The sequence below is a fragment of the Melanostigma gelatinosum genome (genome assembly GCF_949748355.1).
Source record: "Melanostigma gelatinosum genome assembly, chromosome: 5".
In the NCBI taxonomy this organism is placed as follows: Eukaryota; Metazoa; Chordata; class Actinopteri; order Perciformes; family Zoarcidae; genus Melanostigma; species Melanostigma gelatinosum.
Window position 1 is genome coordinate 20,284,063 of NC_136638.1, and position 14,904 is coordinate 20,298,966.

Consider the following 14,904-nt stretch of genomic DNA (forward strand, 5'->3'; position numbering starts at 1 on the left):
ATATTTGTATAACCTATAGTGTTAAAGATCATTATTTTCCTTATTATACAAAGCATTATGGTCTCTTAAAATGAATAAACACTATATTGACAATTCAAAACGAGAAGTAGGGGGTTCAAGGGACATCGGACATAAATCAGCAGTAAAGTTGTCTTGTGTTATCAAATGTACAGTGTCACACACACACACACACACACACACACACGCCAGTGTTCATCTGGGATACCTCTGGCTGCTCCAGCTCCTCCCACAAGGTGAGGCAACTGTACTTGAGAGAAGCAGCATCTTAAAACTGACTCGCTGACAGACTGGAATATGAAGTTGACCAAGAGATTTTTCTCAGACATTGAGAGAAGCCCATTACAGCAGTTCAACCCACTGAGGACAAAGGCATTGATTCTTTTTCAAAATCTTGTTTGGACACAAATTCTCAAAGTGTTGCAAAATGTTCTCAGCAGTAAAACTGTCTGTCTTATTGTTTTGATGCAGCTGTTGAGGAATAGTTCTGAAATTACATTTCACACCTTTTTATTATTAATGTGTTTCCTCCAGCAATTTAACGTTGGTATTTTCTGACACATATTTGCCACCGGAGGCCTGCTCGCTGCGGTAGCTCCATAATTACCATAAAAGCAGTGACAGTCAAGTGTTTTCCAACTGCTGCATGTAATTTCAATCAGCCATAACAAATGATTGCTAATCCAGCTCAGATTAATAAGTAAATAACTCCATCTTGACTAAATGCAGCCCTTGTGTCCTTATATAACATTTACTTCAGATCTTGCAGAGCTGTCTTCACTCGTGACAGCCTCAGCAGCCTCAAACTCAAGGAGGAGTTTTAATATATAATATGTAGTTTGCTTTTATAACTCAGAACTTTTCAATTTTATGAGTTTTCAGGGCCTGAGGGTGAAATATGATCTGGGATATCAAAGTCTCGAGAATCACTGAAAAATAAAGGAACTATTTTATGGCAGAGGATAGTTCTGACCTCAACAGATGTGAAGCTGTAAAAATATATATCCTTGTAACACATTATATTACAACTAACTCATGAGAAGGGACCAAAACGACCAAACAAAAAACAACAGGAAATGATTTCATTTGTTTCTCAGCATGGTCAGCAGAAGCACCAGCTGCTCTGAAAAACAATGAAGGTTCTCTAAAACCCTTAGAGAACAAACTCAGTCAAATCTCAACACAGATCCACAACATACGTACCGTTAGGTTAGATGTGATTGCACTTACTGAGGATATCATCACCAACGTCCATCGCAAATTTACATCCATAAATCTTCTGAAAATAATGCAAAAAAACACGCTTCTTCTCCAGAACTTGCCTGAGAATCATCACGTTTTTATGTTTTCTTCGGTGTCAAAGTAAACCAGTGATGGTTGTCTGCACATCCATGGCAACATTAATAGCCAACTTTGCATACGTTTAATGGCATCAAGTTGTGAAACTATAAACGATATGCTAAAACTAGAATTGTTGCCTTGCAACACCAACTAGTCATGTTGCAGTTTACATCCATGTCGTTCCAAAATGCCATCACTTCATCATTTAATCCTATTGAGACATTTGTGTGAAATTGTCATCGTTAACATTTACATTCTTGGGTCATGAACGTGTGCTGGGAGGTCACAGCGATCCTTAAGTCCGGGTGGCGGTTTGTGCCTGTAGTGGCCAATTGTCGGCTAAATCAAACTTAAACAAATAATAATCAAACGCCACTGATGCACCGTGGTCGGTATCCTTACGCAGCCAGAAGAGAGTAAAATGTCCAAGCAGGATTCCATTTTTGTGTATTTATTAAATGAAGCAAATAAAACAAGCAAACAAACTAATTAACAAAACTTCTGTCGTGCTGTGTCTCCTCTCCTGTCCTGTCCTGTCTTGTCCTGTGCAGTGCAATGCTGCTGTGCAGCTGGTAAAAACTATACGCCCACCCCGGTGCATGCTGGTCCTATCTTTCTACTCGTTTAAATAGCAACAGGTGCCCACAGTAATTACCCAAAAAATAATAGAACTAAACAAATTACTATTAAAGAGAAAAATAATCTTAACATATGAAACATCTACAATAATTAAACAATACTACTTATAAATGACATAACAAAATACAATATCAAATAAATAGCTCCAACAGTGCCAAATTCAAAGAAATTCCAGGTGTTCTGTAGTTATCGCGTTTACGAGAATGGACCGACGTACAGACGGACAACCCTAAAACATAATGGCTCTGACCACGACTGTTGCTGATGCATTAAAAAAAAAAGCCAACTGTTAAATCACGGAATCCATGGTAACGTTGTACTTCCTGTTAGTGGCCCACCGGGCACAAAATCCAGGTGAGTTGATTGAGGGGGGTTCCAGTGTCTTTGAAAACCTTTGCTCTACTACCTTGGAATAAAGACAAAATACACAAAAATGCTGAACAAAGCTGTTAATATAGAAAGATTGAGAAGGTGAATGTATTCGAACCCCTCCTCACATAAGTTTCCTAAATTCATGTGTGCGAAATGAAATGAAATACATCAGCACTAAGTGCATGTCTTCAGCCATTCGGTTGGTGAGCAGCAAATATGCCTCAACAACAAAAGAAAGATGGCACTGACTGAGTGGGTGTATGAAGTGTTTAGCGAACATCCTGCTCCAACTAATTTGTGCTGCAGAAAGCCAAATGAAGCCAAATAATTCAGTCCTTACCCAGAGTCACACCATGGCAAAAAAACACCGCGAATCAAAGCCGCCCCAGAATCCGCCAGCCGGATGTTTACCAATCAAAGCAACAGCTTGTGAAGAAAAGAGAGGTTTTAATACCACCCGGCAATATAGTCGGGAGATGCGAGGTTCCTATTGCATCATGGGGGCTTGGCAGTTCACATTCATTGGTTTTAACATGACTCACTGGCTCCTCGCTAAGACTGAGCACTAACAGGAGATTGACTCTAAAAATAAAGACCAGGCACCATCAGCATTCCCTCACATACGATATACATCTTGCTCTAGTACAGACACAGCTGCCCAGGCATCAAGCACAAAGAAGCAGTAAGAGAACTCCCTCAATCTGGAAAGAAAGGCGAAGCTTTGTACGAGCAGCACCGAGCAGCAGCAGAATGATTTGGGTGCAACGTTGTCTGGATCTCTGGAGTGTACGTCAGGATTTAATATGTTAAGAGCAAAGTCTTACAGCAGCATCTACTGGCACATGGAAATATCAACATGATGAGAGAGGATCTGAAAGGTCAAGCCAGTGAAATAATCGAACATCTGAACTATTACTGCTACTCCACAGCGCTTGAGTCTTTCGGAAAGAAGCTCAAAGTAAAATGGCTTAAACTGGCTGCCTTCGGATCACTGACCTGCTGCCTTAAATGAGGATTTAGCGTGAAGCAACACGGTCTAACAGGGCAACGAGTTCTGCAGTCTTCACACAACATTTCACTGACTGTTGAATTGGTCTGCATAGCAATAAGTTTGAACTCTTAACACTGCAGTTTCCATAGGAACTAAGTACGGGGGCTATCAGCTCACAAGACAGATTGATGAGCCGCTTTAACTGCAGAAGCAAGACTATTTTTGTACAAAACACAGCCACAAGGCACTGAATATGATTTGGGCATTAATTAAGAAGGATTATCAGCAAGCTTTATGAAACATATTGAAATAACTTGAGATTTTTCATCATTCAAGCTACAGCACAAACATGGCAAAAATAAACATTGCCTGAGGCAAGGTGCCCGAATCTAAGATGGGACGTCTTTGCCATCAGAAAACAGTACGAGCAAAATGGAAAGAAGCCCAACAACACGGCTGTTGTATTTGCTGTGGGGGGGAATTCACAAGAGGGAGTTCATTTAGTTGACTTTTGTTTGTGAAGATTTAATTAAGTCAAGTGATTCTTTAAAGTTAAAAACTATCCTTGAAGCTATCATCCTTGGTAGCCCAGACTGATTAACTCAAAAGTCTGTATTTATTATCTAATTTGTTTGAATTATTCATTTTGTCCTTTTTGTTGTGTTCACTTGCACGATAGCATCAAGACTCAGTGTTTTTCTGAATAAGGAGTAAAACAAAAATGATCTGCGTGAATGCAGAAAAACAACGTATTGTGTAATAACAAATAATGTATCAACAACAATAAATATGTTTACAAGTGACAAGTTTACAAGTTCCAGGTGACTATAAACTTATCAACCAATAGTAGTAGCATTTAGCAGCTCAAACTATTACACTTAACAAATAAGGCAAAAGGAATACCATTATTAAGAAAAGATGACAAAACTACTATAACTACTGTACTACTGTAAAAATCTACTTACAGGCGGATTGCATTCGATGATCTTTCCCCTGAGCAGAGTGTGCTACTCGGCCATTTGGCCCTAAATCAGCTAGCCTACTTCAGACATGAGGCACCTATTTGTGGTGCAGCTAGAGGTAACCAAAGGCAAAACGTCGACAAACAAACTCAGTGACACAAATCAACTGAGGGGAAAAATAGTACACCCATTCATTGTACCTGGCATGTTAGCATGCAGACATTAGCACCAAAACGACATCCTGTCTGGATGAAACTGAGTTCAGTTCGTTTATAGAGCGAAAATAAACGAATTGTTTTTGGATGGTTCGGACAAATTACAGGAAGTTCTGGCAGGCTATCATCATAACCGGAAAAAGGAAAAACAACGCATTAAGTGAGGGATGATGGTCAGCGAGCGGGTCACTGTTGCGTAATGAGCCCCCACAGGGGAGACAGGACTTAGATCACTCTGCTTGCTAAAGAAAATATATTAATTGACATAAAATATAAATTAAAAAAATATTTTATTGATGTAAAACTGATCTTATTGCCTCCGCAAAAAAAAAGAAAAAGTCGAATCGCTTTGTGTGGAGATGAGAACTGTGTCTATAAGCAAGGATCAGTTATTCACAGCAATGGTCTACTATGAAGAAAAAAACAGACCGTAGAATGTCGTAATTAACCAATCTGAATGGAGAACTCAACAAAGCCATGAAATAAAACAAATTGATCGGCAGTGTCACACGGGGAGAGGAGGAGACCAACTATTGGTCCAACAATACTTTATAAAGAATCAAAAAAAACTCTCAAAAAAGAGAGAGGATACAAGAGGACGAAAAAGTCTGTCTACAAAGCAATCAATGTGATGACGACAGAACGAAGGTATTTTATCTGTATTCAAAAAATGAACTCAGGCCTAAGTTTCCACATGTTCTCTATCATTTCCTCAAAAAATAAACATTGTGTCTCTGTCTCAAGGCTGCCATCACAAGGAGCAACACAGTAACCCAACATTGCTTGAAGCAACTTCACAATAAAACAGTGTCTGATATAGAACTATGCTTTGTCATATAAATACCACCTCCTCTTGTGCTCCCATCCTGAAGACATCCTATGCAATGGCATGCGTCAGTAATGGTATGAGCACCCTGCGCAGCACCGAATAAAAGCAGACAGAATTAATTGCAGCCTGCTGTAGTGACCTTTTCTGTTTGATAAATCATAAAGCCTAAGAGACTGCCATTTGCCTCTGAGATGGGAAATAAGCAGCTTTGAGAAATGATCTCGGATCTCAAGCTGCATCGAGCCGGCCGGTTTGTGCTTTCAGCACAGATACAGCACACACACACACACACACACACGCATGCAAAATTTGTATTATTCTTCCCCTTTCCGCTCAAAACAGGACAGAGACGCCCGGCGCTTTATTGCCTGAGGAGAAGTCAAACTCCATTTCATCGTTCAGTAAAGAGAGGCATTTCCTTGGTGCTCAATTAGGCTTCAACAGGAGCAGCCACACTAGCCTCTGGACTGTGATTAATGTAGACAGTCATTAGGTGCTCTTTTACTTAATTTTAAGGTAAAACCACATTTCATTGGCTTTCTGAGACAATGTCAGAGGAGAGGCTTCTGAACAAGTTCTCAATTCTTTATCTGCAGCGTTTGACCATACAGGAATCAGGTAGTAATAGATTTGGAGAAGAGTAAATATTATCAAGGTGCCATACGAGGGTAGAGTCAAGTGTGATTTCCAGGTGATTTCATCATGATAAAGCAGTCAGACTCCATTATCTATTAAATACGATACAATATGAGGTCATGAACTCAGCACGTTCGAAGCAGCTGTGATTTATACCAAACTACTCGGCTCAAATGAATTAATGTTAAATTGTATTAACACATACATAGGACATGTGTTTTCTTTTAGAAACTGACAAAACACACACACCCACACAGACTAATCCAAAGTGAAGAGCACTACGTTACAGCTGAGTTCATCCATTGTTCTTTGTTGTCTTAGAAATATTATTAATTATTTCAGCGATGTGATAAAGTAAAGACAAGCTCTATTATTAAAATGAGATAATCAATTTTAAAAAAGACAGAATATGCAGTACAGGAAGACGACAGCATTGTGAGATGAAACTGAAAAGACTACAAAGGATACAAATATATAACAGTTTACTTCTGAGGTGACTTGTACAAATAGATCCACCTTTTTAATGTAGTATACAGTATCTTCAACTGTACCGAGGTTACTTTTGGGTTCAGCAAAGTTCAGGGTATGTTCGGTTCCTCTTTAATAAACCCTTGAGAACAATATCATCACAACTTGCATAACTCCAAAAGAAAGCGGGTGTTTGAACATCTGCTGTTACAATATGTGATGTGTACTATACCGACTTTTAACACTCATGGGAACTATGCCAATTAGTTCCAAACACACGGCTTTTGCAGTTGAAAAACAAAACTTATTCAATATACTGGATCAGCAATCATTTTATCACGCGCTTCACTTTTGCTTATAAGTAAAAGCTGTTTACAATCCAAATCCTGGTAAACTTATATTTAATGGCCGACAATCCAAATTATCATTATTACGGCAAAGAGCCAAAAGAGAAATCGAGGAAGCGGCAGGAGGGCAACTTGGAAAACACTCTACTTCTAGGAGATTTCTGTGGCTGCTGCATGCTGTGAGGAATGGAAAACCAACCCCGCTCAGCACAATAGAGAGGCCATATGAAATAGAATCACACACACATAACGACTCTGGAGAATGTATTTGTTGGTGAAATGACAGGGTTTAAAGCTTGTGTTGGTTGCACTTAATGGCTACCTTTTTATAGTTCCATATTCTTAGAACATGTTGAATTCAAAGATATAATACCTGCTTTCAAGAGTTGCCAGAAAATAGTCTCTTTCCTTCCTTCTTAGCCTGAAGGTTAAACTAGAGAAGGGGAAGATCGGGAGTGATTTTTAATGAGTTCATCATCATGTATATGGCAGAAGGGGGATTTCAAATTGCCATAACTACTCCATCATGTCTCTAAAATGACTTGAAACCAGGTGAGTCATGGCAATCATCCAAATAAGCCCATCCCATTTCCTGAATCTGAAAAATAAGAGATAAAACAAGAAGCGAGCACTGTCTGAGGTGTGAGCCAGAGACACAAACAACACACATCTGCTGCATAATGTCAACAATGTGCTCCATGAATTTTAAGAAGCCAGCCAAGATTTAAAAAAAACCAAAGATGGAGTCGAGTGACCGAGCAGTGAGAGGACACAGCCAGACACGACACTTCGCTGATCAGAACATGTCGGCTTTAATTGGAGCGCATCTATAGCACACGCGCTGAAGATGAAGTGTGACCGGTGCAGAGCGGACGCCGCGTTACCCAAACCAGACCTGACACACAGGCACTATCTGTTCACTTCACAAAATAAGATGCAGAGGAAACGGTAGAGCAGCACTTATGTCCTTCAACACAGTTTGGAAGAGAAGTTGCAACCAGGGGAAACAAGCTCGGCAGCAGCCTCGAGATGTATGTTGAACTCACTGCAGGAGCCATTAGCTCCAATTAGAGTGGAGCGTCTGCAGAGGAGTGCTGATGTAATGTTATTGTCCAGAGTGTCTTCTACAGGCTTCAGATCCATCCCGAGAAGTTGTATATATGAGAGTCCATTTGAACAGTTTAGATGGAGCTTCCCTTTAAATTATACACTTTGTTCTCCAGCTAGAATGGACCATTAAAGCATTGCACTGATCGCTAAGCAGTGATGGAGGACTTTGAAAACAATGGATTTTAATTTTAAAAGAAGCCATGAATCAATTGTCACTGACTAACTGCCACATGTTTACTCATTCATTTGCTGTGACACGCTGCTGCCAGAAGGGAAAACTGAGCGTTATTCAGCACGAAAGATGAAATGTAAGACATTCGGTACAGCTGAAGACGATGGGAATGTCATTGGTTTATGACAGAGTACCTAAAGTATTGGACACATTTTAGACCAACGGATGGCGCAGGGTGAAAAGTTAAGGGATCACCAAAGTTATCATGATTCATCCTGAGGAAAACATGAATATCTGTGCTGAAGTTCATGATAATTCGTCCAATAGTTGAAGAGACAATTCACTTAAAACCACAAACACCAGCCTCATGGTTGCACAAGAGGAGAAGTCCAGTGATCATCAAAGTCAGTATACGATTCATCTCCTAGAAACCATGAGACGGTCTGTACAACATTTCACAGCCACCCAAACAATAGTCTGTGAGATATTCTGATCGGGACCAAAGTGGTGACCCGACCAAATGATCGACATTACCATCCTTTAATCCACTCTGCAAGCGTGGCCAAACACACAAGCTGACACGCAAACAAGAGGATTGAGAGAAAACTGGCAGCACACACACAAATATCCATCTCACACTCGAATGCTCTCTCTTCCTGTGTCAATTACGGATCCCCTTTCTAAACACACCGACAGCATTCCCGCTACTCTTAGTTACAAATTGCAAATTAAGCAACTGGTCGCCATTCCTCTCCCCCACCCATCCCGCCATATTAAGGACGACTTGCCACACTGCGAGAGGTCCTCTGAGCAGCTCCGAGACCAAGGCCTGCGTTGCCGGGCAGTAAATAACCAGCATAAATGTGTCGCGGGAGACAACCAGCAGACACCAACCCATTTAATGTTAATAGGAAAGCATCGGTTACCAGATTCTAAATAATAGCTTGCAGTCACGATGGCCAAGGATAGGTACCTCAGGCGCAGGAATTTATGGAGTTAGCAAATTGCTTTTCTATCCCCATTCTTGCCCCATTTGTCATCTCTCAGCTCAGAGTGGGGATGATTGAGAGGTGCAAGGAGATGATGGGACTGTTGCAGCCTGCTTGACTGGGCACACTTATCCTCCGGCCACAGAGCTCCGGATGATGATGCTCCAAGGTGTACAACAACTATCTGTCCATCTGGGTCTCAGGAGGGACAGTCACCTGACAGAGCACGGAGATATTTCTATTCCCCCAGGGCCGGGGGTGTTTGGTTGGGACCAGTGGCTCTTTCGATGGACAGACATTTTGGACACATCTGATATGTGGTCAGTACGGTTCTCATTTGTTTATTAAAAGGCATTTTTGTCCAAACTGATTACTTTTCAAAGTAGAACAGAATAGAATGTTCTGATTTTGCAATTTTAGATCTAAAAACAACTTTTAAGATGAATTGATTAGATCAACAATGTGTTATTGTGTCTCGCTTAACACCATCTTCCACCTCTCTATGCCACTCAGCTCCAAGCCCATCGGTACCTATTGACATCTTTAAAGAGTCTCTTTTTTTTTTTGCTGAGCTCCATAGATTTAACTGCTTACCTCGCTGCAGTGATGTACAAGTGCACTTCAGGACCCTGTGACATCACTGTAAGGTATATGGTTAACGGTACAGAGCACACTTCTAACCTGAAACTTAAGTTGAGTCACTCTTGAAAAACAGGTCACAAACATACACTTTCATCAGCTGGGCTATGTTTTTACAAATGTACAAACAGGAAGAAATATATTTGTTATGGACACCAGGTCAGTGTATGTGGAGTCAACACAAAATAAATGAGGTAAGAGACTCGGGGGAATAAGACAAATCAAGCTTTGGGTACACAGACAGCACTTATTAGTCGGACCAATTCATTTTGGTTTTGTTTTTTTCATGGGATTTGTCAACACTCATCAGATATTCTTTAACTGAGAAAACATGAATGTGACAATTAAGTTTGTAATGTGAAATGATGACCAGTAAACCAAGCATTAGTGTAACTCAACCACAAAAGACATTCCGCCTTACTCCTCTAATCAGTCTGACAGGTCCTCTACATGGGTTGAAATTAAAACATCAAACAAGGAAAGAAGAAATGACACAACAGAGACACTTTGACTAAAGCATTTTTAAGTTCAGTGGGAAATATTTTTCATACTGTGCAAGAGTGAGCGACTAAAGGCCGCTTTCTGAAAGGACTCAAGTGAGCTCCGATATCTCCAGCGATGCTGACTGCGTGCATACATTATTGTTATAATTATAGTTATGTAAAGCCTTGAAAACAGTCACAAACTGAAATGATGCAGTAAATGTTGAGAAACATTGAGTCAAAAGCTCTTTCACTGCAAATATTCAGTCTAGAAAAAGAAAACAATATGGAAAAGCATAATTATTGAGGTGCTATCTGCGCCACCTGAGAGCAAGGTGAAAGGTCATATGTAATTATATCACTGCGACAGTTTGACTCCACCGGGTCTCACTCAGGTCACGGCCTATAGACTCATCATCGCTTTCCTCTCTGACACCAGACTAATTATTCACGATCACGGTGCTTACAAGAAATCACAGCATCTGACCCACGGTCACCTTTTCATTGTAAATAAAGAAAAATCTTCTCGGTGACAATATGTAATGTCACTACAGCAGTTGGTAGGTTGCTAATTCTTAACGCTCTGCTGGAGTTACTGAAGACCCGGGGCAGACTTTAACAGAGGATGACATTTTCAGATCACTCTCCTGAATAAAAATAAAAGGGGGGGGAAAAGAAAAACATGCCCGAGACAATCTTTAACACAGCTTGCTCCCCACATAAATGTATAAATAATGCAATCCCAAAATACATGTTTAGGATTCATCAGAGGAGATGAAACAAGGCGAGGGCCTTAACTATTGCGTATTTGGGATTGACCTTTCACACTCCCAAAACTGTGAAAAGACTCCAGAGAAAGTGTAGAAAAATACAAATGCCCTCACACAGTGATTCCAATCACGGGGATTCAAAGGGGGAAAAATATTGTTTGTGTCTTTTGTAAAATGATTTAATTTTATTCTATTTTACTCTATTTTGTGAGTTGCTTCCTGGAGCTATGGCCAAAAGAATTTCATTGCACGTTATATTGTGTATGAAGCTAAAAGTCATGAATAAAAGGTTTCAAATAGTTATCTGAATGGAATTGATAGCTGAATAATGAGCTAAAAGTATAAATAGTAGAAGTAACTAGGATGAATAAGATCGCTGAATGTAGTTGAGAATGCTTCAAATGTCCAGCGTCTTCTTAACCAAATGGTATAGCACCAAGGCAAACTGGGCCAAACCAGCCTAAACATTTACAATCGATTAAACAAAAAATATTGCAACAAAATCAACTTCTTGGTGTGAAACTGGAGACCATCTTGGGGGTGATGGTTTGGTTGCTTGACCACGCCCATCTTTAAAATTCTTAAGGATACATAAAGGACATGAAATGGGATGTTGCTATGCGATTTAATCTATATTCTTCTACACACAGCTGGAGGGAAAAGTGTTAAAAATCCAAAACATATCGAACATGACCAGGAGGCATGTACATGGAGAGAGGCAGTGACAATAGAACATCCTCGTAATCCTTTTAGCGTCGTTCACAATTTTAGCTCACTACTGTGTGAAGCCTAAAGAAACACTCTGACAAATCGAGTTACAAAGAGCAACACGTTGGCCTAATACACTACGGTCATCACAGCGTTTGCTCCTCATGATTAACCATTACAAAACCCCCAATCTGCAGACATTTTTATATCATTCCTTACATTTTCAGATGTTTTGCAGCAGTCTTTGAGATCAAAAGACATGCAATTCTATCATCACATCAAATTGGATCGCCCGAAGAAAATTCTGATGCGCTCTTGTTAGGCTTTTGGATTCTGAAGAAAAATGCTCTTTCAGTGTAGTTACTGGAGGATTTCCGGACATGAAAATGACTGCAAGCTATTTTAAATGAATGCAGATTGATAACACTGAAATATCCTGCATGACGACAACATGAAAGTCATTTTCAGAGGAATTCACTGTGAGGCAGGATGTCCCTTCAATGCACCCTTTCGGAGAGGAAGCATTATTCAGCTATTTCTTCTTACCAAAATAAACCACTTAAAGCTTCCAGAGGCCTTCAATGGCATGTTGAAATGAGCCATGAACACCAACAGTTACCGAGCTTTACCATCGCAGATGAAAGAATACAAAACCAACCTGGTGAGAAAAAGACAGAGGGATGCTTTTGATGTCTAAAACCGAGATGATCAGGTTTTTTATGAAGGGAATTTCAGCTCATGTGTTTGAATGCTTGTTGAAAATGAATATAACGTCAATATTTGGCCACAACAGCACTGATAAATGTATAACTCAGAGGAAGTGATTAGTCACAGGTCAACTATAGGCTCAACCTGAGGGACATCCACTTATTTAAAGTTTTAGATGAAAAGAAAAGCTAAACGGTCAAATATATATGATGGAAAACAACTTTAATTCAGTTGTTGTCGTCTGTCGAGCACATTAGGATTGAGAGCATCCAAAGTGATCATGTGTTTATTTGGAGATTTCAAATATAAGCTACTACTGCTGTCACATCCACAGAGGCATGATTACTCCTCACTACAAATATTTGCCTAAATTATCCCACGCTGTGTTGCGTCCTCCCGAGGCCTTCTGAAAAACAAAACCAGTCTTGGGGCTTAAGATGCACACCGTGTAATTGTAACAATAATTACTCGCGACATCCAGAGTTGAAATCCAGCTCAACACGTCAGTCTCCACCCACACAAACAGATGAGGCGGAAAATACCTAAAAATGCTTATTTTTCATGCAAGAATCGAGAGTTGTGAGGAAACTCGCTTTATTTGTCCTCCTCTGTGCTCCAGAAAACCAAGCGCACACTTACAACCAGTGTCGGTAAATGTACTTCCTCTGATCCGCAATGAGTAAATGGATAAACTGAGCGTCTTGTTCGTTCAGTTTGTGAGCTGCATGTTCAGAACGAGGACCGGAGAGCAATCAGAGGCTTCACCACTTGCTGCCAAAACGTCCAGTTGCGCACCTTTTGTCCTGGAGGTCCACCAACCACGAGCACGCACAGGCTGGAGTTCTCCTGGAGCTCATCCAGCAAAACATCATCCATCACACCGATGTCGCCTTGGTGAAAACAAATAATAAATAATCCAGCTGCCAAACTGCGACCAGGACGACGCACAGTGCCCATAACTGCAGCACAGCAGCCAATCTGTACCTCAACATGCACAGGAGTGACCCAAAGGCGATTAAAGAAGCCAGGCACATTCTCACACCACGTCCCCGTTTGCCCTGAATGTGAGGCGAAACCGGCTTCTACCACAACACGTTTTCTTCGGAAAACACACAACAAAAAGCAGCCATGAACAATCTTACCTTTCTATAACCCGAGGCAGGGATTTGGCTCAGGGTAGGACTGGCACAGCTCAGTTCAATGTGTTGGCTGAAGAGGCTGCGATGAGCTACTCCCGTGACTGAAGACTGAAGAAAGTGTGAGCAGCGCAGCGCTGTACCGGCGGAGGGGTCCGTGTGTCTGCCGCGGACATCAGCGGGCTGCCGTCTTTGAGGTGGCTCCGCTCACTCACACCAGCGCAGCGACACGCGCCGATGGTTTCATCTGCTGGGGTTTAACTATCCCCGACGCACAATAACAGCAGCGCGTAAAAAGACAGAGTTGGAATGAAATTAAATTGCGAAGCAGAAAACTTCAGCGGCTCTGCTGCGTTATGAGAGCAGCAGGAGAGAGGCTCTGATGGGGGGGGGGGGGGGAGTCAGGATGATGTTGAGGCAAGGTGGGGGGGGGGGGGGGGGGGCACATCTTCTCTGCAACTCATCATCGTCTTCCGACAGTGGATTGACAACTTTTAAAATAAATAAGTTTAAATCGTAATCCTAACACTTTGGCACGGAGATCATTTTGTAAGAAGAATAATAATGGAATTGACTTCGCCTCATCTCAGGTTTCAAATTGTGTAAACTGAATGATTTAGTGGATGACAGGAAATTAATCAATGATAATTGGTTAAATGAAGCGAACCTGCTTACCATTAACTGGTTTCATCTTTTAACATATTTCATAACATTTTAAATTCAATATCTTTGAGTTTTTGGGGCTGTTGCTTGGACAAAAAAAACAAACATTTGATGGGCTCTGGATAAAAAAAATGACTAGATAGAAGAAAATCACAACATTTGACATCATAGCCAAAACAATCAACCAACAGATCAATCAAATCAAATAGCAGACTGATGAGAACATCAGTCAGTTGCAGTCCTAAAATGGTGACATTGCGTTTTGGATTTTTTTTGGGTATCTGCGGAGGTTACTGATCCTCCCTTTTGTGTTGCACCCAAATTACAATGACACCACGAAGGTTTAATATTGAAGCACAACACAAGTATTTGACATGCTCCGGGTGGATACGTTTCGCGACAGACAGCTGATCACTGTTTGTACCTGGCGTGCAATGATTTCATCCGGTGTTTTCAGGAGACGATGAGCCAGAGGCTGTTTAACCATCCAGATGGGTCCCTCAATTAAAACAAAATGCACTTTTCCAGATGGCAGAGCGACTGACTGAAGTGTATTCTTCAGCCAGTCACTCTGGATGAGAATACTTCCCCATGTAGCAGATTCTCAAATAACTGATGTCATTTCAAAGAGGTAGCAATTCACATGAGGGCACCGGACCAAGTTATAATAATGTTAGTAAGACACAACAGATTTTATTTGTTTCTAAAG

The 14,904-nt window shown here is 40.8% G+C and overlaps 1 protein-coding gene across 1 annotated transcript in view; it reads right to left on the minus strand.

Moving 5' to 3' along the window:
* Positions 1 to 13,598, minus strand: part of drp2 (dystrophin related protein 2) — a 149,460-nt gene extending 135,862 nt beyond the window's left edge. Inside the window, exon 1 of the mRNA XM_079268873.1 lies at positions 13,539 to 13,598. The gene's annotated coding sequence lies outside the window, so the exon portion shown is untranslated. The remainder of the gene's footprint in view (positions 1 to 13,538) is intronic.
* Between the last annotated feature and the right edge of the window lie 1,306 nt (positions 13,599 to 14,904).